The following is a 23,257-nucleotide window of genomic DNA, read 5'->3' as shown; positions in this document are numbered from 1 at the left end:
TTTTTTTGTCCTTGCTTCTCTTGTTGTTGTCATTGCTGTTACTACTGGATGCTGGCCATTGCAACACCCAAGAGCCTGACGGACGCGCGCAGCCAAGGACACTCGCAAATCCCTTTTATCTTCGGCTAAGCCCGTCCTCGGCGTCTCACGTCTAATGCTTGAGACCGACTCCGCGTGGTCGTGACAGCCAGCGGCCGGGGAACTTTGGCGGGCTTCTGTCTTGGAAAAATCTCGCGCCGGCTTCTCGCCTTCTCGGCTCTCGTCTCCTTGGCTCTTGTCCCCTCGGCTCTTGTCTCCTCGGCTCACTCTCCTCTCGGTTTTGTTCCCTTCCGTGGTGTTAACACCCGACAGCTTATTCATTTCCTTCTCAGGTGTTTGTAGATAGGTTGGGCATTGAAAAGCACAAGCTAGGTCGAGCCGATGGATCTATTTTTGTTTTCCTTTTACGTTTTTACAGAATATCCTTTTAGCTCCAACTTTCTTTCCAGTCTTGCGTATTTATCTTGTGTTTCTCCTCCTCCGTCTTACTGCCTTCCCACCACCCCAACCCCTACCTCCTGTTCCTCCTCCTTTACTGCTCGTCCTGTTTATTTTTAGTATTCTTATTCTTGCTTCTTTCTTTTTTTAGTATTTAGTTTCCCTCCTTGCCTGTATTTTTATCGCCTGTTTTTCTCCTTCATCTTGCTTCCCCCCCCACCCCCCACCCCACCCCGCCTCCCTCCCAACCCCCAGGTCCTCCTCCGCTATCCCTCGTCTTGCTTTATCTTCTCTTGCTTCTCCTTCTCCCACTTTTCCCTCTTTTGCACCTGCGTACAATCAACCCACAGGGAAACACAACAAACGATGTAGGTGACTGTTTAGCTGCGTAGGTGGGCGAGGGGCGTGGCACTCCAGCTCGCGAGTTGAAAGGTCGGAGGTTGGGCGTTAGAGTGTCCGTGCGGGGAGGGAGAGTGGGCGTAGGAGAGGTAATAGGAACGGGAGTGCGAGTGGGAGTATGGAGTAAGTTTAGTGGCTTTATCTCCGGCGTCGGTATTAGCATCATGGATGTCCCCAATGTCCAGTTTTGGGTCGGCGAGAGTCCTTGTGCAAGGGGCGGGGGGTGGCGGGGCGGGTGGGAAGGGGTCGAGGGGATAAGTGCCACGGGAATCTGCGAGGAAGAAGCAGATGGCCGAGCGCTTGTTTGAGGGTCAGGGTCGCGAAAAGAAGCTTAGCTAGAGTTCGTGAAAGAGATAGGAAAAGAGGAAGGGGAGTGAGATAGTGAGAGTGAGATAGTGAGAGTGAGATAGTGAGAGTGAGATAGTGAGAGTGAGATAGTGAGAGTGAGATAGTGAGAGTGAGATAGTGAGAGTGAGATAGTGAGAGTGAGAGTGAGATAGTGAGAGAGAGAGAGAGAGAGAGAGAGTGAGTGAGTGAGAGTGAGAGTGAGAGTGAGAGTGAGAGTGAGAGTGAGAGAGAGAGAGAGAGAGAGAGAGAGAGAGAGAGAGAGAGAGAGAGAGAGAGAGAGAGAGAGAGAGAGAGTGAGTGAGTGAGTGAGTGAGTAAGGGGGAGGAAAAGGGAGAAGAGTGAAGGTTAAGAGGAAAAAATGGACAGCGGGAAGGAGGCGAAGCAATTCGTTTTTTCCCACTCCCTGTTTTCCTTCCCTCTCGGAGACGAGGAAAAGGAGGAGGACGGCGAGAGGAGATGCGAGCTCTAGACAACTGATACTCGAGAAAGATACGGAACTCCATCTTCCGGGAGATAGAGAGCTCCTTCAAGATCTAAATAATTTGGACGGCAAGAAGAAATGGATCCCGATCTTTTGAGCAACGTAGAGCTCCTCCCACGAGCTATAAGATGCTGAAGTTATAAGAAAAGTGAAACTCGATAACCTGGACGAATATAAAAGTTCCGCAGCGCACAAGATTTATAAATGGGCGGGGGGGGGGGTGGAATTCAATCTTTTTCGTAAATATAGACATTTCTCAAGTTACCGTTTCTTTCGACAATTAAGGATCATTATCGTCACTTTCTTGTCTTAACTTTTGCCTCGAAATGCAATTCAAATGAAACGGGATTTGTCTGATCCTTTGTCTTATTTTTCCTTCTTTACTTGTCTTCTAGATTCATGAATTTTCTTGATTTTTTTCCCTGTGTGTGTGTGTATGTTTGTTTATGTATATATGTATGTATGTATGCATGCATGTATGTATGTATGTATGAGCGTGCGTTTTTCTTGCGTAAACAAGTACATAGATATATATGCATGGAACAGAATACCATCAATTTGACAGAGAAAGAATGTTATTCTTTACCATGAGATCCCATCTAAAGAAGGCAAGCTTTCAAAAGGAGAAACAAGATTTGGAATCGCCGCGTCCCCTCGGACAGTCTCGAATAATTCTCTTGGGGTCTGTTGGGGTTTTGCTGAGTCGTACAGGTTTTACAAAGACCCCACTCTCCCTTTTGCCCTTACTCCTTCCCCTCCCCCTCCCACATTTCCCATACACGCACCCTTCCCCTCCCCCTCCCCCACCCCTGTCCCAATTCTTCTGGTTCCCATTATAATATCAAAGCTGTGTGATTTATGATAGTATATTTATTTCTATTGATTTTTTTCTCTTTATTTAACTGTCGCTTTACTATACGGTACGAGAATAAAGGACAAAAACAAACATCAGAGATTAGAAACTGAAAGTTTTTAGGGAAAGAGATAAGAAGTAAGAAGTTGGAAGAGAAGAATAAAAACCTACGAGAGAGGGGAAGAAAGAGCGGAAGAAGTTGGGAAAGTGGCGTAAGATGGAGAGAGGGAAGCTATGCAATCAGAACTGAGTTGAGTTATGTATATAAACCAGCTCTTTCCCCTCCTCCTCCTCCTCCTCCTCAACCTCCTCTTCCTCTTCCTCCTCCTTCTCCTTCTCCCCCTTCTCTCCCTCCCTCATTCATTCCCCTCTCCCCTCATTTTCTTTATCTGCCCCCCCCCCCTTTCTCTCTCTCTCTCTCTCTCTCTCTCTCTCTCTCTCTCTCTCTCTCTCTCTCTCTCTCTCTCTCTCTCTCTCTCTCTCTCTCTCTCTCTCTCTCTCTCTCTCTCTCTCTCTAACTTTTTCTCTCTTTATCATTTTCTCTCTCTCTCGCTCGCTCCTTCCCCTCCCACTCTCTCTTTTACGCTCCCTCCCATCCCACCCCCTCCCCCTCCTTTCCTTACTTGCTCTCTCTTTCCTTTGTGTGTTGTTTGTCTTCCACTTCCTTCTTTCCCTCCATCCTTTTTTTCTTTCCTTCTTTCTCGTAGCGATTGCCACTGTTTCTCATGTTGTGGTGACGGCAGCGGGTACTGGCGGCGTGGTATCCGTGGTGAAGCAGCACAACATCGGAGGTGAACACGGGGCGGACTTGTGGTGGCAGCGGCGGTGTGGTGGATACGTAATCAAGTATGACTCTCCGCGTTATTTGATCCTTGCTGCCCCATTCTCCTTTCCTCGATCCACGCCCTCGTTTATTTTTTTATTCTCTCTCTCATTCCCTCCGTCTATCCATCGTTTAATCGCCAATTTCTATAACTCCCCTTAAGTCTTATAGTATTTCCCGTCTCTTCCTTGCTGCTTTTGCGGTTCGTCGTTTACGCGCTTCGGCTCTCCCTCTTGATCCTGCTCGTCCTCCTCCTCCTCCTCCTCCTCCTCCTCTCCCTCCTCTCCCTCCTCCTCTCCCTCCTCCTCTCCCTCCTCCTCCACCTCTGCCTCCTCCTCCTCCTCCTCTCCCTCTCCCTCTCCCTCTCCCTCCTCCCGCCCCCATCGTCTCTACCCCTGCAGCAGCGGGCGTGACAGTGGCGTTGTCAGTGTGTGTTGAGGCTGGTGCCCGTGTGGTGGTGGTACGACTCTTGTCCCTCTTTGACGCGTGTGCGGGAGTGCGCGCGCGCGTTCTGCCTGCGGTCATTGCGAACGGATAAACTGTGTGCGTGCTTGCGTGTTTGTGTTTGTGAGTGTTGTGTGCTTTGAGTGTATATATGTTTATGTTATTTGTCATCATGTTTGCGTTTTATGTATGTGCCTTTATCATATTGTTTTGACACATGCGTGTATCTACTGCTGATGGCATAGTGACATGAATCACAATTATGTGCAAGGTGTACAGTATGCGTGTTTGTGTTGGGGAGAGGGAGAGAGAGAGAGGGGCCGGGAGCACTCCTACTGGAATACGTCAGCAGTGTCAGCGACGGGATTGAGTGAGAGGGTGGGGTCACGCGCGTGTGTCACAGTATTTACTCAAAGGGCGCGAAACACCAGCTAGCAGGAAATATGAAGTGCAAAATGCGAACTGCGTAATCGAAGCAATGGTCAGATTTTTATCAGCCGAGAAAGGGGGTGTCAGTCGGTACACAGTACAAGCGCCGCGGGGGGAGAGTGTCAGCGAATAGCTCGATGAGAGTTCCAGTACACAGTCAGTGACGCTCAACGAGTAGGTTGCAAGCAAGCAAGCAAGCTGGTGAAAAGAGTTCACAATTCACAGTTCGAACTACAGTGGCAAGTGACGTGCGAGCGGCCAAAGGGTTAACATTGAACTGTGCCTGCGGTAATGATATGACGGTGAAAATCACAGTGACAGTGACAGTGTCGATGGAAGTAGCCGCGGCCATTGCAAAGGCTGAATAATGTAGGCGGTATCGAGTGTGTGTGTTTGTGTGTCAGGCTGTAACTAGGTGCCGTCCGGATCGCCGCGCAGGTCGTGAAAGGTCGTCCTGGCGTCGCAAGCTCTCTTTGCAGTGACATGCAACTAGAAGCGCTAATATGTGTGTGTGTGTGTGTGGGGGGGGGGGGTTAAGGAGTATATTTATTTCTGTCTAATCTTTAAAAAGGGGAACTGATCAGAACGTGTGGAATACAAGTGCTTCGAGGTCTTTGGTGAATATTATGTTGCAAGCGATGAGTCTGTCCATCTACCTGCTTTGTTTTTCATTCCCCCCTCTTCTCCTCCCTCCCCGTCCCCCATTGCTTCCTTCCCTTCCTCCCCGGCTTCAGGGAGAAATGAGGGAGAAATCATTCTCCCTTCAGTTCCCCTTTCACCTTTATGCCTCATTTCACTCCCTTTTGCGCCACCATTTTCTTCTTTTGCCCCGGATTCTGCTTTTCTCTCAGTTTCTTCACTCTCATGACCCCCCCGCCCCCCTTCTTGCTTGGCGGGCGGGTACACTGCGTGGGTGTTGTGGGTTGTGCGGGGATTATGTACACACTGAGTCGTGATGGGTCGTGCCTCCGTGTCGTTATTGAGTTGTCCGCGCCCGCATTCTGATCCCTCACTCCTCCCTCCCTCCCTCCCTCTCGTCATCCTCCTGCTGTCCCTCCCCCTCCCGCTCTTCCTCCTCCTACTCCCGCTCCCCTCCCTTTCCCTCCCCTCCCCTCCCCTCCCCGCCCGACGCCATGTAGGCAATTCCGGGGTTGACTCGGCCGTTGCCACATGATGTCGTCAGCAAGGAGTCGGTTACGAATGCGATAGCGAAAATGCGGTGGCAGCGACAATGGTGGACAGCAGAAGAGACGGCGACACCGGCGGCGGCGATGGCGGCGGAGGCGGCAACGGCGACGGCACAGGGATCCACAGAGGGATCCACAGAGGGATCCACAGGCTATTTCCAGCGAAAGTGCTCCAAAGCCCCAGTCATCGCCTCGCAAACGTCGGGTCTCGAATTCATTTTTAATTGAAATTGCGGTTCATTTTCTGCCGGGAGGCGAACAAAAAAGGAGTGAAAGAAATAAAGTAAGATAAAAAGTAAAAGAAAGAAAAGATAAATAACAAGATGTAGAAACGGAAAGCGAGGAGTCGTTCCGCCGATTTTATTCTCTTTGATCATTGTTAAAAAAAAGGGAGAAGGAAATCAGCTGATATTGACATCTGTATCCTGAATCAGAACTCGCTCTTTCTCTGGCAAAATCGCACGTACACGAACACATACCCACGCGCGCGCACGCACACACACGCACACACACACACACACACACACACACACACACACACACACACACACACACACACACACACACACACACACACACACACACACACACACACGCGCGAAATAGTGTTTATGTCGAGGCAAGAAGTATGTAATTCAAGCGACTGGATTATCCCGTTTTAAAGGCCTGTTTTTACCCATTTTTTCCCAGGGATTATGAGGCCCAATGCGCAGGAATACACCTCCGAGATTATTGCCCGAGGGGATAAAAAGCCACTCGCTTCGTGTAATTACTTGCCCCGTCTTTTCCTCCTCTCTGTCGCGTCCCTTTTAAGCGTCTTGCTCTCTCTCTCTCTCTCTCTCTCTCTCTCTCTCTCTCTCTCTCTCTCTCTCTCTCTCTCTCTCTCTCTCTCTCTCTCTCTCTCTCTCTCTCTCTTCTCTCCTCTCCTCTCCTCCCCCCTCTCTCTCTCTCTCTCTCTCTCTCTCTCTCTCTCTCTCTCTCTCTCTCTATATATATATATATATATATATATATATATATATATATATATATATATATATATATAATGTATGTATGTATTGCAAGGACTATGAGTGTTGTGCTGTGCTGGTAAACATATTTAATATTTTTCTTGTTTTTTTGCTCTCTGTGTATTTGTCCGAATTCACCTCTCCTCTTCTAAGTCTATTTTTTTCTCTCTTTGCTATGAAACTTGTGTATCTCAGGAAAGAGTGAGTGAGAGTGTGAGTGAGAGAGAGAGAGTGAGAGTGAGAGCGCAGGGGGGGAGCAGAACAGGAGGGGAAATTCATGTGTTTGGGCTCTATACTTTAACATTCTGGCCTTTGTTTTGGTTCTTTTCTGGTCGTAGTTTCATGCTGCATTATTGCAGTTTTTCTCACTTTTATCATATTTTGATCTTTTGTTTTAGTGTGTGCGTGTGTGAGTGCGTATGTGTGAAGACCTGCGATGGCGTGGTAACAGGCAGAACATTACCCGGCTAAATGCGGAAAAGACCGATTCTTTGCGATACTGAAAAAGGGGTGATTGAATTCGAATTCATCCCAATCCCATTAGGGTTCAAGTAGTGTTACGAATGGTGAAGCGCTGAGCAGCACCTCCAGTGGCACAACCCCCACCCACTCCCTCTCCCCCTCCCCCCTACCCGTGTGCTCCGCCTCGTGTAGTTTCGTGATGTTGGAGAATGAGTTGGACCGCTCTTCTTCCAGCGTTTACTACGACGGGACTCTCTTGTGAAGCTGTATTGACCCGCGCGTGTGTGGCCGAGAGGTGAAGGAAAATAAGGAAAAGAGAGCGAGAGAGAAAGAGAGAGAGAGAAAGACACCGAGTGAGGAAAAGAGTGAGAGGCGAGGGAGAGGGAGGGAAAGGGAGAGAGAAGGTGAATTTCGATAGATGTAACAGGAGGATTGGAAGGGAGGTCTAGTCGCCAGAGGAGGAATTTCGAGGAAAAGGGGGAAGACTGGAGGAAGGAAAGGCGGCCGGACGGGTCTAGGTGGCGCCGTCGGATGGTGTGGCGGTGTCAACACGGGGAGAGTGCCACTAGACGGTGCCAAGTGTAGACCCGCTGATCCTTCGGGCTCGACCTTAATGCCATCAAACAGTGGTCCTCTCTGGCTGGAGGAGCAGGAGGAGGAGGAGGAGCCGAGGTCGAGGGTGTCCTCCGCCGTCACGACCGTCGCCACGACCTCTGCTGGCTCGCCTTCCGTCCCCGCTGCCTCCCGTGATCTCCGCTGGAATCGCCCCCTTGTAACGACCTTGGCACGCTCCCCTCCTTAGTGCGACCGTGAAAACTTTGCCCTCGCCTTTCGCCTCTCTCGAGACAGCCTCGCGGGAAAGGAAAGGGGGAAACAGTGACCTTGAGTGATCTTGACGCGGATGGCTTCCGAAGAGTTTCATGGTAGGAGGAGGAGGAGCAGGAGGCGGTGAGGAGGGGCACGCGACGCTGCCCCAGTGCCACGGGTCCCCACGGCTGCTGTGAAAGAGACTTGGGGCACTTGGTGGGTGTCCCTCGTGGTACCTACCCCGTGGGTTTCCCTACGTCAGCTCCTCACTCCGTCCCTCCTATCCTCTCTCTTCCCAACCCCATTTTTCTCCGGCGTGCCATGAGTGTCACCCCACTGGATCCCCCTTCGCCATGGGGTCAGTGTGTTGCTCCCAGAAATGCTGCAGGCCCAGAGGTGAGACACTTGATTTCCTGTATCCTTCTCGTATCCTTCTCGTTCCCAGAGCAGCTGTCGTTTTCATGTACACTTAGTTTTATGTCAGTCTTTCAGGCTTTACACTTGTGATATCTGTATTGGATATGTGCTTGTCATGTTCACTACCACGAATTTAGGTGTCTTTGCACATTTGCAGTTAGTTTCACTTGTATACCAACACAAACACGTAGTATTAGCGTCATCTATTATACTCGTTTCATGTTAAATCCGTGTTTTTATTGTATGTTTTCATCCCAGTCTGCGTGTACGGCTACGTGAACACGCAGTTCCTTGTATGCGAACGTCCGCGTGTGTACACCTGTGGCTGTTGCGTCGTGGGCGTAGGTTGCAGGTAACTCCTTGGCCGCGGTAGCGATAGAAACGATCGGGGCTCTGGCGGGGAAGGTGCAGGAGGGTTCAGCCATGGTCACGGAGCCCAGTTAGGTCACGCCCGAGGCATCTCACGCCCACTACCGTCCCGCGCAGCCCACATCCTCGATCCCCGTCCGTCCGGCTGCGGCGTACTTTTCTCTACGGACGAAGGGAGAGGAGGAAGGTTGGAAGACGTAATTCCACGAAGAAGAATATTTGGCAACCTACTCCGTGTCCGCCTTTCAAAGTCTGCGGTGATTAACGTCTTTTATTGATTTGTTTAATTTCGCCAATCAGGACCGCGATTGGGGAAATACCGGAGTTGATGATTGTTGGGATTGGAGACTTGGAAGGTCGGGAAGAGGGGGGGGGCTATGGGAAGGGAGGCAGAGGTGGAGGAAAGGACAAAGCGAAGGAAAATTGAAAAGAGAGATAGAGAGGGAGAGGGAGAGGGAGAGGGTTAAGTCCGAGCATACGAGCGCCTTTTTTAGGCCAGTGGCGTATTGGTCCCGGTGGTCAGGTCAGACCGATCCCTCTCTTGTCTTTACCGTGTTTCAATTCAGTTTCTTCTTCCCCTTTTCGCCTCCTTTTCTCTTCTCCTTCGTCGTCTCTTCTGCCTTTTCCCTCTTCCCATTTCTTACCCGTCTCTCCTGTCCGTGTCCTCCTCGTCAGGGTGAGAGCCGAGGAAAAGCTGTTGTAATAATTGACAGATAATGTCGGATTTTCCTCATGTATTTGTTTTGTCTTTGGTCTTTGGGCTGTTTGTCCTTCTGCCATTCACTGTTTATTATCGGTTTCCTTATACATGCATTCCCTTCCCTTCTTTGCGCTCTTTGACCTACGCTCTGACACTGTGGGAGAAACTTGTACAGAATGAACTAAAGAGAGACAGGCGTTCTTGCAAAGGTCAAAGGTTACATGTGAATATTGTAGAGCTTTGTGGTATTTATTGCTCGGTTTGTTAATGTTTGACACTCATTAGAAATGTAAGTTTCATTGCTATTGTTTGAGTGTCGGTTGTTGTTTTGTTGCTGTTGCTTTGTTGTTATGGTGAATTGTGCAATGATTGTGGTCGTGTAAGAAATATAGTGTTGTATTTATTTCTAATATATTACTACTATAGTTGATGACGATGGTATTACTGTTTCTGTTAGTGTCATAATGTTTAATAATATCTGTTACATGACGCAAATTCAATAATGAGCCAAAGTACTGTATCACAGCTCTTGATACAGTGACACCCAGTAATATTTCAGTGGATATTAACTCGGGTTTCGCAAGGGCGTTTGTTTATGCTGTTATTAAGGGCCAATAGCGGTCGATTGCCCTGTCAATGGCATGGCGTATGGAGCGAGATTGACAAGTTTCGTGTGAGTGAGGGAGCGGGCGCGGAGGATGTGGGCGGGGCGAGGGGAGAGGTGGGTGGATGGGTGGCTGAGTGCGTGAGTGAATGAGTGAGTGGGTGTTTTGTGCGTGAAGGAAGGGATTGGGCGGTGGCGAATGAGTAATGAGTGGGGAAGGGTGGGTATATAGGTAGGTGGGTGGTGGGAAAGGGAACAGGGGAGCAATATGCTTGGTGTGTATATATATATATATATATATATATATATATATATATATATATATATATATATATATATATATATATATATTATTTCGTTTCTTTTACTTCGTTGAGATATAACAAGCTGTTTTGTCAGTTTATTTGTTTGTTTGTTTTTCACTGTTTGGAAATGGAGGGTCATTTATTTATTCAATTGGTCATTAGCAATTAGATTATCAATATAATTGCACTATTGATTCGTGTTGCGTGTGTGTTAATCCCCCGGTATATCAGTGTGTATATTTGTACATGTCTGGTCTGAGGCACGGCTGTGTGGATGTGCTTGTTGCCCCCACCTTGCTAGCGGACACACACATCATCGACGTAGCAATAGATGGATCAACCTTGAACGGGATAGAAAAGGATAGAAGGACAGATAGACAAATAGACGACAGGATGGAAGTAAGTGGTAGAGCAGGTTTTATTTTGGGGCCTTGTGAGACGTGGCGTTGGTGGTAGTGGTGGTCCCTCGACAGAGCACCCACGACCACCGCCACCACCAACTAGTCAGTGTACCTCTGACGCCACACTCACACACACGCACGCGCGCGCCCTCGTGTTTGGCCTTCGCTCGGCCTCAGTGCTCGGTGCGGAATAAAGGGTGTTGTGATGGTAGGCCTAATGGTGCACCAGGTAGAGAAGTGCAGTGCAGGGGAAGTGGTCGTGGAGCCCCTTTCCCTTTTTGATCAGGGAAGAAAAGGGATTCATGGCGTGTTTGATAGAGAAGTTGGGATTATGATGATGACTCTTTTTTTTAAGTCTTATACCCAGCCCACGCCCACGCACTGCCTCTTTGCTTTGCTTGCAGTGCCAAACAGTGCCTGCGTCGTGACAGTGACGAGTTTGGGCCGGTGCCGGAGTGCCAGTGAATAAGTCAATAGGGTCAAGTGCCAGGAGTGATACGAAGTGGCGCAATGGCAGAAAATCACCTCGTTTGGTATCAGTGTGGTGGCACTGGTGGCACTCGGGGACACCATGCGCTCGGGTCTCCGCCTACCTAGGTGGTGCCAGCAAGAGTTGCTTTGGGAAGAAATGTCGCCCAGTGCGTAATCCAGTGTTCGATTTGAGTGATGATTAAAGTGATGATTATGAGACCGACCGACTGCCTTCGCTAATATAGTGCCGTCTAAGAAAAGGAGTTAATGATTGTGACATCCATGGCGGGGGTAGAGCACAATTCCTTCACGTCTCGCCAGTAACAGTGAATAGTGAATGTGGTGATGATAGTGAGTGTGTGAAACCCTCCTCACGCGGCAGTGAGGCAGGCTCCCGCCAGCTCCCTCACTCGCCAGCCAACAGTGGGACGATTTAGGGAACTGCCAAGTGGGTCTTCAACTCCTCCTCGGTTATTTTAGTGCCGCTGCTGCTCAATGTTGTTGTTGATTTTGCTCGTCGTGTCGTTTGCTGGGGTTACGCTTGTTTCAATCAGATGTTTTTTCTTTATTGATTTGTTTATTGTCTCCTCGTTTGGAAATTGTGCCCCATCCCCCCCCCCCCTGCTCTCGCTCTCTCTCTCTCCTCTCTCTCTCTCTCTCTCCTCTCTCTCTCTCTCTCTCTCTCTCTCTCTCTCTCTCTCTCTCTCTCTCTCTCTCTCTCTCTCTCTCTCTCTCTCTCTCTCTCTCTCTCTCTCTCTCTCTCTCTCTCTGTCTCTCTCTCTCTCTCTCGCTCGCTCTTTCTCTCCTTCTCTCTCCTCTCTCTCCTTCTCTCTCCTTCTCTCTCCTCTCTCTCCCCTCTCTCATTTTCTTTCTCTCCTCTCTCTCATTTTCTCTCTCTCTCTCCTCTCTCTCTTTCTCTTTCTCTTTCTCACTCTCTCACTCTCTCATGCCGGTGCCGTGTGCAAGGAGAAAGTGAGGGAGGAAAGTAATCGAGATGGAAAGAGGGAACACGGAAGAGAATGGCCATACAAAAGATGGAGGGAAGGGGGGGCTGCGTAATGGCTATTCGGAGAAAGGGCTTTGGTTTGTTAGAGTGAAGTGTTGTCACTAAAGCGTGACATGACCTGTAGCTCAAACGAATACATAAAGCGGAGAGGGAGAAGCAGGAAGGAGGGTGGGGAAGGAGAAGGAGAAGAATAGGAAAAGGGAGAGGAGGAGGGAAAAGAAGAAGGAGAAATAGGGAAGAGACAGGAGGCTCCAATAACTCTCCCCATGAAAGCAACCTCACGCTGCTCAAACATGATAAAGCAGAGTTAGAATTAAATTAATTACTGTAATTATGTGATAGCATGGATGCGATTTCCTTGGTCCATCGAGTCGCTACGATTTTTTCTGTTCGGTCGGTCGGAAAGTTGTCTTTTTTTTTCCTCGTGTTTTCCTCTCTCTTTTTTCTACTTATTTCCCATGTCTCCCTTTTGCTTTTCTGTATCGTGTGCTGTCACGTCTTTATCCTTAACAAGTGCTTCTCGTTTTTATCTGTCTGTCAATCTATCTGTTTCTAGATGTGTATGACTGTTTCCAATGTATGTGTACAAGCGAGGATGAAGAGAAGGTCGCCTTAGCCCCGCTCGGACGCCGGCCTCGAGAGATTCCTTTGCCCACATGGAGTCGCGGCGATAAGCGGGCGGAGGGGGGGGGGCGAAGGGGGCTGTCAGACTGGCGCCTAAGGGAGGGGACTTAATGGTGATGATAACTTAGAATAGACATTTAGGGGGCGAAGGTGCGGTGGGGGTAATATATAGCAACGACTTTCTAAAGGCGAAAAAGCTAAACAATATGTTTTTAAAAAAGATAAGAGGAACCGTACACAAATAGGACAACATGAGGTCTTACGGCCGAAGAGACACGTGCTGGCGGTGGCTGGAGCGTTGTTGTCTTGGCGACAAACCCGTGAAGCGGCATCACACAAAGCCTTAGATCTCCTCCTTTCTTCCCCTCAGCCCCTCCCCCTTCCCCTTGACTCCCCGTATACGCAGCAACATCACCTTCCTCACCCCCCCCCCATCCTTACCCTTCCCTCCTCCCTCCTCCCTTCCCCCTCCTCGCCCCTCCCCTTCCCCCTCCTCGCCCCTCCCCTTCCCCCTCCTCGCCCCTCCCCTTCCCCCTCCCCCCTCCCCCAGCCCAAACCCCAGCCCATATTAGGCTTAGAGTGCGCAGGTAGATGCAAAGACCCTCTTTAAAGCCATGCCGGGAGTCGGTGCAAGTGCTACTTCGTGTTAGCATTGGGCATGGACGTCTATCTATAGGGGGAACTGGCTGGCCTTTTCAAAAAGACTTTTTTTCAGCATTTGTCTCTTTTCTTTCTTGGGTGTAGCTTAGGTTGTGCGGGTTCGGATGTAGGAGCAGGGTACAGGTAGAGGTGCAGATGGCGTGAGTTGAGGTGTGAGAAAGGTACACAGGTAAGGTCGCACCTGCACCTGAGATCGGGTTACGTCAAGGAGTCGACAGGTTCAGCTCGACCATTTTTAGGCTGTTGAGGCCTGTATGACTGCAGCCCCCGGCGCCCACCGCACTCCACGCCCACGACTGGCATAACCTGTCACTTCACTTCACTTCACAGAGTCCCTCCCCCTCCTCCCCCCTCCGCCTTTTACCCTCCAGGCCTGTTTGATTTTGTTTATTTTCTCCTCATGTATAGCCAGTCTCTCTCTCTCTCTCTCTCTCTCTCTCTCTCTCTCTCTCTCTCTCTCTCTCTCTCTCTCTCTCTCTCTCTCTCTCTCTCTCTCTCTCCATTAGGCTCACCTTTGATGCATCATCATCTCTCTCATTAACACATCCCTTAAGGCAGCCAATAAAACACACTCACTCACTCACAGTTACTCACGCTGCGCATAGGTGTGAGTGGCGTCACACCATCACTAATATAATACCGAGTGCCACATTTCCAGTCACGCTTCCGTGCCCCCCCCCCTCCCTCATCTCCTCTTTCTTCCATTCCTTACCAGCTGAACATGTTTGCTTCACCCTCCTCCCTCTCCCCCTCTCACGGCCTCCTCCACCTCTCCCTCTCCCGTCCCCTCCTCCACCTCTCCCTCTCCTGTCCCCTCCTCCACCTCTCCCTCTCCCGTCCCCTCCTCCACCTCTCCCTCTCCCGCCCCCTCCTCCACCTCTCCCTCTCCCTCTCCCTCCTCCACCTCTCCCTCTCCCGTCCCCCTCCTACACCTCTTCCTCTCCCGTCCCCCTCCTACACCTCTCCCTCTCACTTCCACCTCTCCCTGTTCTCCCTCCCCTTCCCTCCCCTCCTCTTCCCTCCCCCTCAGCATCTCTCCCTCTCTCCCCACCCCTCCCCTACCCTTTCTCAGCAGGGTACTCGTTCTTGCCTCTGTATTGTTTACCTCTGAAGTTATTGGGAACGCGGTTTTATATAAGAGCTTGTTTCTAACGGGGAGAGAGGGAGTGAGTGAATGAACGAGCGAGTGAGTGAGTGACAGAAAGAAAGAAAAGAAAAGAGAGAGGATGTGAAGTTACGGAAGAAGGGAAGGGGAGAGAGAAAAGGTTGAGAGAAAGGAAAGGGTAGAGAGGAGTGAAGATGAGTATAAACGAAGAAGACTAGAAAGAAAAGAATGACAGAGAAAAAATACTTGTCCAATTTCCTCACTTTGTTGCATGTCATCCAATTTAGCAGTCTCCCTTTTTTTTTAAAAATAAGCAAATTATTTTGTCTGTGTCTGTTCCGATAGTTTTGGATGGAGGAAGGGGAGGGTTGGAGGGGGGGGGGGACAGGGAGGAAGAGAAGGACGGGGTAGGGGGTTGTCTTGGAGTTGGTCGTCTGTGCCACAAGATGATCGTCTCTCTCCCGCGTTACGTAACTGTGACACTAACGAGGGCATTATGTACCGCCGGTTAGCGCTACCTGTTTGCTGTTTCCATGTCTATTTTTTCTCCTCTTAAGCAGCTTTCGTTTTGTTATTTTTTACTATTCGTTCCCGCTGTTTGTTATCTGCCGTGTATAGTTTGGTATCGCCTCCTGGGACATTGCATATTCATTTGTTCGATTTTCTTTCATGTCTTTGTTTCTAGGCTTTAGAAAATGGGAAGAAGAGAAGTAAAAGAACGAGAAAAGAAAAACGTAGACAAAGAAAGACGAAGGAAGGAGAAGGGATTACTATTAGTTCTATTTTATTCGTATCGTTTAGCATCCAGCCGTTAATCGGCTTAGTTTGATATGATATTCGGATGTGTTCAAAGAACAAGTCTGCATGCAAACTGGTAGAATGATAGATATTCCATAATATGAAATGCTTATTAAAATCTATCACCTTCTCTGCCATGTTCAAACTCTTGTTCTCTTATCCCTTGTGTCGGTGTGTGACGTATTGTCGCTTGGTGCAGCAGGTATGGATATTTGTGGATTCTCGTTGTTTCTCACAATTTCCCGTCAATTTGCATTCTTGCTGTAGCGGATCATGCTGTTTCCTGCAGTCTCACAGTTTCACGTTGATGCTAGCTGGTTCACGTAGCGTCGCGGAGGGTGCTGAGACTTGAGTGTATTTATTTCCGTCTCTGCGTCTCTCTCTCTCTCTCTCTCTCTCTCTCTCTCTCTCTCTCTCTCTCTCTCTCTCTCTCTCTCTCTCTCTCTCTCTCTCTCTCTCTCTCTCTCTCTCTCTCGCTCTCTCTCTCTCGCTCTCTCTCTCCTTTTACGGTGTCATAATTTTGTCGCTTTTCGCTCTTTCACCTTTTATCTTCCACTCGGCTTGTCTCCTGGTGTTAAATCTTTCTTGGTTGTTTCCAACCCTGATTCCTCGCCCTTACTTTCCTTCATTCTTAATTCCTCTCCCCCTTTCTTTCTCCCTTCCCCCCTTTCCCCTGTAAACACTTCGCCGCTCATCGTCCATTTTATTTGTCTTATCTCTACTTTCCTCTTCTTTTCAAACTATTTTCCCCTCTTGACCCATACTTTTTTCCCCTCTTGATCTCATACTACTTTCCCCGTCCTTATGACTACCTTTCACCATTTATACCTCTCTCCTCTCTCATCTTTCCCCTCTCCCTATCTTTCGCTCTTGTTAACTTTCTCTTCTTTTCCTCTTATCTCCCCTCTTTTCTCGCTCTCTTTCCTTTAACCTTCGGGTCTGGATTCGCTTTCATTTTTCTTGTATAGTCGCTAGATCCAGCAACCATCTTGGCACTGCGCCAAACTCGCTCCTTTCTCCTTTGTTTGTCTATGACTTTTCCCTCCCGAGTCTGTGTGCGCGTCTGTCTGTGTACGGGGTCGTGTGTACGTGTATAGATATGTATATGCGTGTGTTGTGCTTTGTTATGTCTGTGTACACGTGAGTACCGCGTAAGCGTCTCCCTCCCTTTTCCTTTCCAATCCCCATCCATCCTTTCCCACTCCCTCTCTTTTCCCACTCCTACCCCATTCCCTTAAACCCCCAACCCCATGTTTCGCCGCCCCCCTTCATCCATCTAACCGCCCCCAATACACCACTTTACACCCACTGGTATGAGGTTTGTGGTATTCGCTTGGTACGCTCCGGTTATAATGTTCGCATTATACAACATTCAAGTTGGCCTTTTAAACCCCGCTCGTGTGTAGGTGAACAGGATCATGTGGTTTCCAAGGAGAGGGTTGGATTTTTGGGGGAAGAATGTGAGAGAACCAGAGAGGGTGAGGTGGGCATGTGTGGGCTAAGAGTGGGGGTGGGCGTCTTGGTACAACCTCCTCCTTCTTCACTATTATCTTATTCTGAATGATGATTACCCTATTTTCTTTCCTCCTCCGTCATTTTGTTTCTTCATTTGACTCTTCATCAGCGTCTTGCTTTTCTCTCCTCCTCCTTCCCCCCCTCCTCCTCCTCTTCCTTCTTTTCCATCTTTATTTCCCACGCCGCAGTCATCGTCTCGTCTTTTTCTTTATCCCCCCACCCGCCCTTTTTATCTTCATTTTGTGAGACTTTGAGAAAAGATCTGTAACAAATCTTCCCTCCAACGTAAACCCTCCCCCTGCTTAGCATTCCTCGCTAGGGAGATGGCTGGGACGTGCTCTCTCTCTTTCTCATTCAGCCCACACATTTTCCCACACATTTTTTTCGTAATGGTTGCGTTTGGTGAAGGTCGCTTGCTTTTAGGGGTGACTTTCGCAGATAATATCTTCAACTTTTGAAGAACGCCTGGTCTGTGCGGGGTTGAAGGGGGTGGAGGAGGAGGCAGTTGCTGTGTATTCTTTGGTTTTCTCTCTCGGATTTGTATCTGCTCTCTCTCTCTCTCTCTCTCTCTCTCTCTCTCTCTCTCTCTCTCTCTCTCTCTCTCTCTCTCTCTTTCTCTTTCTCTTTCTTTCTCTTTCTTTTCCCTGCCTCCCTCCCTCTACCTCTCCCTTTCTCTTTCCCTTTCCATCTCAATCTCCACAGCATTACTTTTCTTCTGCTCCTGTATCTCCTTCCTTTCACTCTCACACTAGCACTCTTACATTTCCCCCCGCGTTTAAATATACGTTAAGGCATGGCAAGAGGATGCACCGGAGCATCTCGCATCGGAACTGCACAGCCCTTCTGATGTTGATTCGCACTGCTAGTTACCTGTGAGTGACGAGGGGACTTTCTCGAGTTGTCCCTCTCGTGTGGATATTAATAGCCCAGGATGACTTTTACTGGCGTGGGTTTGGCTTGGGAGGAGCAGGTGCGGAGGGAAGGGGGGCGGGGAGAGACTCGGGGATTGTAAACACGATGTTTAGCTTGACACCTGCGCTTGTTGCCGGGTTTTGGTAGCAGGTGTATTCCGGTGTGAAAGCAGGTGTTTAGTGTATGCTAAGTTCTACGGAAATTTATCGGGTTTCGCTTGAATTGGATTAAAATTAGAGGCAGGGTGTTAGTCTAGGTTGTATTAATTCGAAAGCGGAGCATGCAGTGTATGGTGTATGTGTGTTGTTAATGAATGCGTTGTTGAAATAGGAAGGTTTCGTGGTCGGTTTGAGAAAAAGAAAAGAAATATTACTTATTATCAAGTATATATATGTGTGTGCTCTTTTGTATTCGTATTTGTATGTGTGAGAGTTTATGTATACATATTTTATCTACATCAGCTATCCCACTCTTTGTTACCATTACGAGAGACCGAGAAAGAGGCTCGTAAAGTAAAAGTAAGACTGGAAACAAAGAGTAAAAGAGGACGAGAAAAGGTGGGAAAATCTGAGCGAGAACGAGATGTTCTGTGGAAGTTCTTGCTGTTACCCAACGAAGGTAGTTAGTATTCGTGGCAGAACGGAATGCTCGCTTCTTTATTGTGAATTCGCGCGTAAGTACGTGAGCGCGTCGTGTCGCTTAGAAAGATCGGGTGGAGCTTGTACGAGTTAGAGAGGGGAGAGGGGGGGGGGATCCCTGGCTCTCTTCCCGTAATATCATCTCTCTCTTTCTCTGTTTGTCTCTATCTCTCCATCTCCCTCTCCTTCTGTCTGTTCCAGTTGGTTTCTGTATCCTCCTTCTCATTCGTATCTCCAAACGTCTAACCGGTGTCTTCTTTGTCCCCTCCCCTTTTCTTCTTCCATTTCCCCTCTTCCACGATCACGTCAGTAACCTGTTTGAAACGCTGCGACCGTGCTGGCCTCGTAGTAGAAAGAGCGACTGGGGGAGGGGCGGAAGAGGGGAAGGGAGGAGGAGGAGAAAGTGGGGAGGGGAGACGGTAGGAAGGGGGGGAGTGGGGAGGGGAGACGGTAGGAAGGGGGGGAGTGGGGAGGGGAGACGGTAGGAAGGGGGGGAGTAGGGAGGGGAGACGGTAGGAAGGGGGGTGAGATGAAGTTCAAGAAAGACTCTAATGGTAAGGCGTTCCCTCCCTCCTATCCTTTCGTCCCCTGCTACCGTCCTTCCTCTCTCTCCCTTATTCACCATTCGTTCTTCATTTCCTCTTCTTTCTGTTATCTCGTTCCCTCTCTCATATCCCGCATTCTTTTCCTGTTCTCTCCCTCCCTTCTTCTTTTCTTCTTTCCCAGTTTTTGCTCTACTTCTCGCCGACTCCCCGTCAGGTCCCCCCCCCCCCCCTTTCCTCCGTCTCTCTGGCTGTTCTCATTTCTCGCTTTTGTTTCTCGGCCGTTTATTACACCATGCACTCTCGCCTAATCCCTTTTGTTTCCGCCCCGTGTAGTGTTTCCTCTGCTTCCTTGCAACGTGTTCATTCTTCTCCTTGGTTCTCTCCTCTCTCTCTCTCCTCTCTCTCTCTCTCTCTCTCTCTCTCTCTCTCTCTCTCTCTCTCCTCTCTCTCTCTCCCTCTCCCTCTCTCCTCCTCCCTCTCCCTCTCCCTCTCCCTCCCTCTCTCTTCCCTCCCTCTCTCTCCCTCTCCTCTCCTCTTCTCTCCTCTCCTCTCCTCTCCTCCCTCTTCTCTCCTCTCCTCTCCTCTCCTCTCCTCTCTCTCTCTCTCTCTCTCTCTCTCTCTCTCTCTCTCTCTCTCTCTCTCTCTCTCTCTCTCTCTCTCTCTCTCTCTCTCTCTCTTTCTCACCCACTCACTCACTCACTCACCCACTCACTCAACCCCCCTCCACTCTGTCTCGTAAGAGAAATATTCACTTTGTTTTAGCCTCTCCCTGGCTTCACTTTCAAGGAGGTTTTTGTGTTCGTGCGAATGTGTGTTTGTCTTTATCATTCATATAGCAGTGTATTTGTGTCTGTGTGTTTGTTGAGGGACAGGATTGCGGATCGGAAGGAGTAGGAGTAGGAGGGGGAGGGGGGAGGGGGGGGACAGCTCGTCTATCCCGTTATATCCTTAACTTTCTTATTGATCCTGCCGAGGTGGCGGGTCCTGCCGGGATGTTTGGGAGGCTGGGGCCGAGGGTGGGGAGTGCTGAGGGGGCGTGGGGAGGGGTAGGGAGGGGTGGGGAGTCCTGTGCATGTTGTGATCCTTTTCGGGAGCAACTTGCCTGGAAGGAAGGGATGCTGCGCCGGGGCTGATCGGAGGGAAGGAGGATGAGATTGGAACTTTCAATGGAGGAGGAGGAAAGGAAACTAGAGAGAGAGAAAGAAAGAGAAAGAGAGGTGTGGGGGGGGAGGCTATATACAGATTTTAATGGCTAAAGGCATTGTTCACTTACATTGCAGTAGAGAAGCTAATTTAGTTGTTTGTGTATCAATGCACAACCGGAAAATATAGATAATTGCAATATGCAAAGCCAAAGCCAAACGTGAATATAGATTGCTCTATAAACCAATTCGTGTTGAAAGGAGGAGGCGGTGGAAATGACAGCGAAGGAGAATAAAGTTTTAGGAAGTTAAGAGGAAGAGGAGTAAATGAGAATAAACAGAGGAATGTCTGTGAGTGTGCACGTACATGCGCACATACATACACACACACACACACACACACACACACACACACACACACACATACATACATACATACATACATACATACATACATACACACACACACACACACACACACACACACACACACACACACACATACATACATACATACATACATACATACATACATACATACATACACACACACACATACACATACACATACACATACACATACACATACACATACACATACACATACACATACACATACACATACACATACACATACACATACACACACACATACACACACACACATACATACACATACACATACACATACGCACATACACATACACATACACACATATATACACACACACACACACACACACACACACACACACACACATATATATATATATATATATATATATATATATATATATATATATATATATATATGACTCAAATGTCCTCTTAGGAAAAAACTTTTCTCAGGCTGTTGCGGGTCTGATAATACGGCGGCTTTCACGCTTTCAAATCTTGCTTTATTATGTCATGGGTAATGTGGTACACGTTTTTAGAATCAATAACTTGTTTCTTTGCTTTTAAACGTATTTTTAAGGGCAAAGAATGAAAAGGAGGAGAAGGAGAGCGGGATCGGGAGGAGGAGCAGGAGGGGGGGGGGGGCGCTGGATGTTAAAGGTCATCCTCGCCCCTCCTGTGTCCCCCTCCCCTCGTACACTGTGTCCCTCGCACCCTTGAATCTCTCCCGACTATCCATCGGCCTCCGCTAGTGTTGGCCGTGTTTACCAACCAACTCCTTTCCTCCGCCAATGCCCGGCATCCTTCGCTGATTACTTTTTTAAAGACCTTTCCTTTCATACTAAAGGCGTTGTTGGGGGAAGTCTGGCTGTGGCTTCTGGTTTGCAATTTCGTAGGAACTGCGGGACTTTCTCGCCAGGCATCGCCGGCCATGTTGGTTCTCTCGTGTCCCGTTGAATGTGCGATTGCGAGGCGGTGCTTCCTAACGGAAAGACTGGCAGCTTGGTAATGTTTCTTTTACAGAGAACTGTTGCAATCGCCTAAGCGTTGTGAGACTTGCAAGTGTTCCTCTGCGTAGCATTGCTCCGTGCGTGGACTGAATTCTCATGGCCGTGGAGGTGATGATGGACGTCAGTGGAGAGGAGGATGTGGAGGACCTCCAGGTTGCCCCGCGTGGCTCCCCCTCTCTGGCCCTCATGGGGGCTGTGCCAGCCGTCTGTTGATGGCCCTTCCCCTCGCTGGCTTTCCCTCGCGTGACCCTCTGACCAGACTTCCTCGCCCGGTCTCTTGGCGTGTTGATGGCACGTGACCTGGCCTCGCCGCCGCCGTGCCCAAGAGGTGACAAAGACTCGCAGCGAGAGACGTGTGTGCCGGCCAGCGACCAGACCGCTGCCGGGAGGATGTCCCTGTTGGAGGCGATGAAAGCGTGGACGCTAGGTCCATGGGCGCGGCGGCGGGACAAGAAGCGTGTGAGCGTGGCTCTGTGGGGAGGCCGCCCCGTGGAGTCTGACATGTGCTCACACCTCTTGGGGACGCCGGGGATCTACCGCCGCCGCCTCTCCTCCCCGTGCGATGGCGACGTACTGGACCTGTACACCGCCGCCGCCGCCGCTGCAGCCGCCACGCCCTCCTTCACAAACGGACCCCCGCTCTACCACCCTCCAGCCTTCCCGGCCGGCTACACGCCCCTCGAGGATCTCCGCCCACGACGCTTCTCCGCCAAGAAAGTCGAGGTTGAGTCTGCCAATATCCTGGACGTCCCTCGTGTGGAGGTGACGCCCCCTGATGACACTCCTCCAGACTTTACAACTGAGGACGGTCAGCAGGACTCCCTCTCCCCCTCCTGCAATTTTGGTTATTCCGTCCCCGCTCCCCAAGACGATGACACGAATAATGGAGGGGTAATGGCGGGGGAGCCGGAAGGGAAGGAGGAAAGGGAGGCGCCACAAGGGCTGGAAAGGGCCGAATGTGACGGACAGTGTGGGACTGAGTGCCAACAGGACACTCTGGCCCTGGAGCAAGACAGAGACACCCTTGCTGTCGTGCCCTATGATCCCCCGGATATCTCAGGAGATAAAAATAAGGAACTGCAGAACGAGGAGGAAATCGAGAAGGAGGAGGGAAAGGAGGAGGAGGAGGAGGAGGAAGTAGTGTTTCATGGAGAATATTTTAACTCTTGTTCACCAGTGATACTAAGTGAAGGAGATAAAGTGGAGGAGGAAGCGGAGGAACAGGAGGAAGCGAATGTGGAGGAGCCTTGGAGGAGGGTGTCCATGGCAGAGATACGAGGAGTGCCCCAAGGGGAAGCCCGGGAAGATCCCCAAGGGGAGGAACTAGGGGACATCCTGTGGGCGGAGGTGACGGCACAACTGAGAGACGTCTGGGACGAGATCGGCCTCATCGACGACTCGCCGAGGTCGCAAAGCTCGTTCCCATGCATTCTGTCCCAAGGTAACTTTGGTGTGACCCCGTGTGAGACTAACACTTTGGTAAAAGATGAAATAAACAATCAGAAGCGAATATTAAGAGTTCTTCGTGTATTGGGCGAAGTGCCTGTTTGCGGACGTGAGCTACTAACTGCATGCTGGATTGCCCTGCTTTTATCTTGATGAAAAAATGTTGGAGGGCAGAATTTTCAAAATGTAACTAATACTAATCCTATTAGCCGTCTGATGCCCAAAGCTTTGGAAAGGTGAGAATCGTGTTACAAACATTTAATTTAAAGCATTAACGATCGAAAATCCCGTTGAAGACCACGGCATTATTTTCTTCTTCGTCCAATTTTGGTTACAGTAAGGATCAGGCTGTCAGTATTGCAGGCCGTAATCTGATTATGGAATTTAATGACCTGCGGTTAGAAAAAATAAACTCTTCTCTTTGAAACAGGTGCTCAATAGTTTCAATATCTGTTTACGTGTGCGTATATGTG

The 23,257-nt window shown here is 49.4% G+C and overlaps 1 protein-coding gene and 1 long non-coding RNA gene across 20 annotated transcripts in view; both read left to right on the top strand.

The window, feature by feature from the left end:
* LOC122260728 (phosphatase and actin regulator 2) overlaps positions 1 to 23,257 on the top strand; it is a 474,429-nt gene that overhangs the window by 409,325 nt on the left and 41,847 nt on the right. The window lies entirely within an intron of this gene.
* On the top strand, positions 6,534 to 21,625 carry LOC147469377 (uncharacterized). The gene is made up of 2 exons (XR_015192082.1): positions 6,534 to 8,116; positions 21,352 to 21,625. It is a non-coding gene; the product is annotated as an uncharacterized LOC147469377 (long non-coding RNA).

The sequence above is a fragment of the Penaeus japonicus genome, unplaced genomic scaffold (genome assembly GCF_977035675.1).
Source record: "Penaeus japonicus unplaced genomic scaffold, GWHDUDI00000001_assembly GWHDUDI00000022, whole genome shotgun sequence".
In the NCBI taxonomy this organism is placed as follows: domain Eukaryota; kingdom Metazoa; phylum Arthropoda; class Malacostraca; order Decapoda; family Penaeidae; genus Penaeus; species Penaeus japonicus.
The sequence above is the reverse complement of the archived record's forward strand: the minus strand, read 5'-3'. Positions and strand labels throughout refer to the sequence as shown.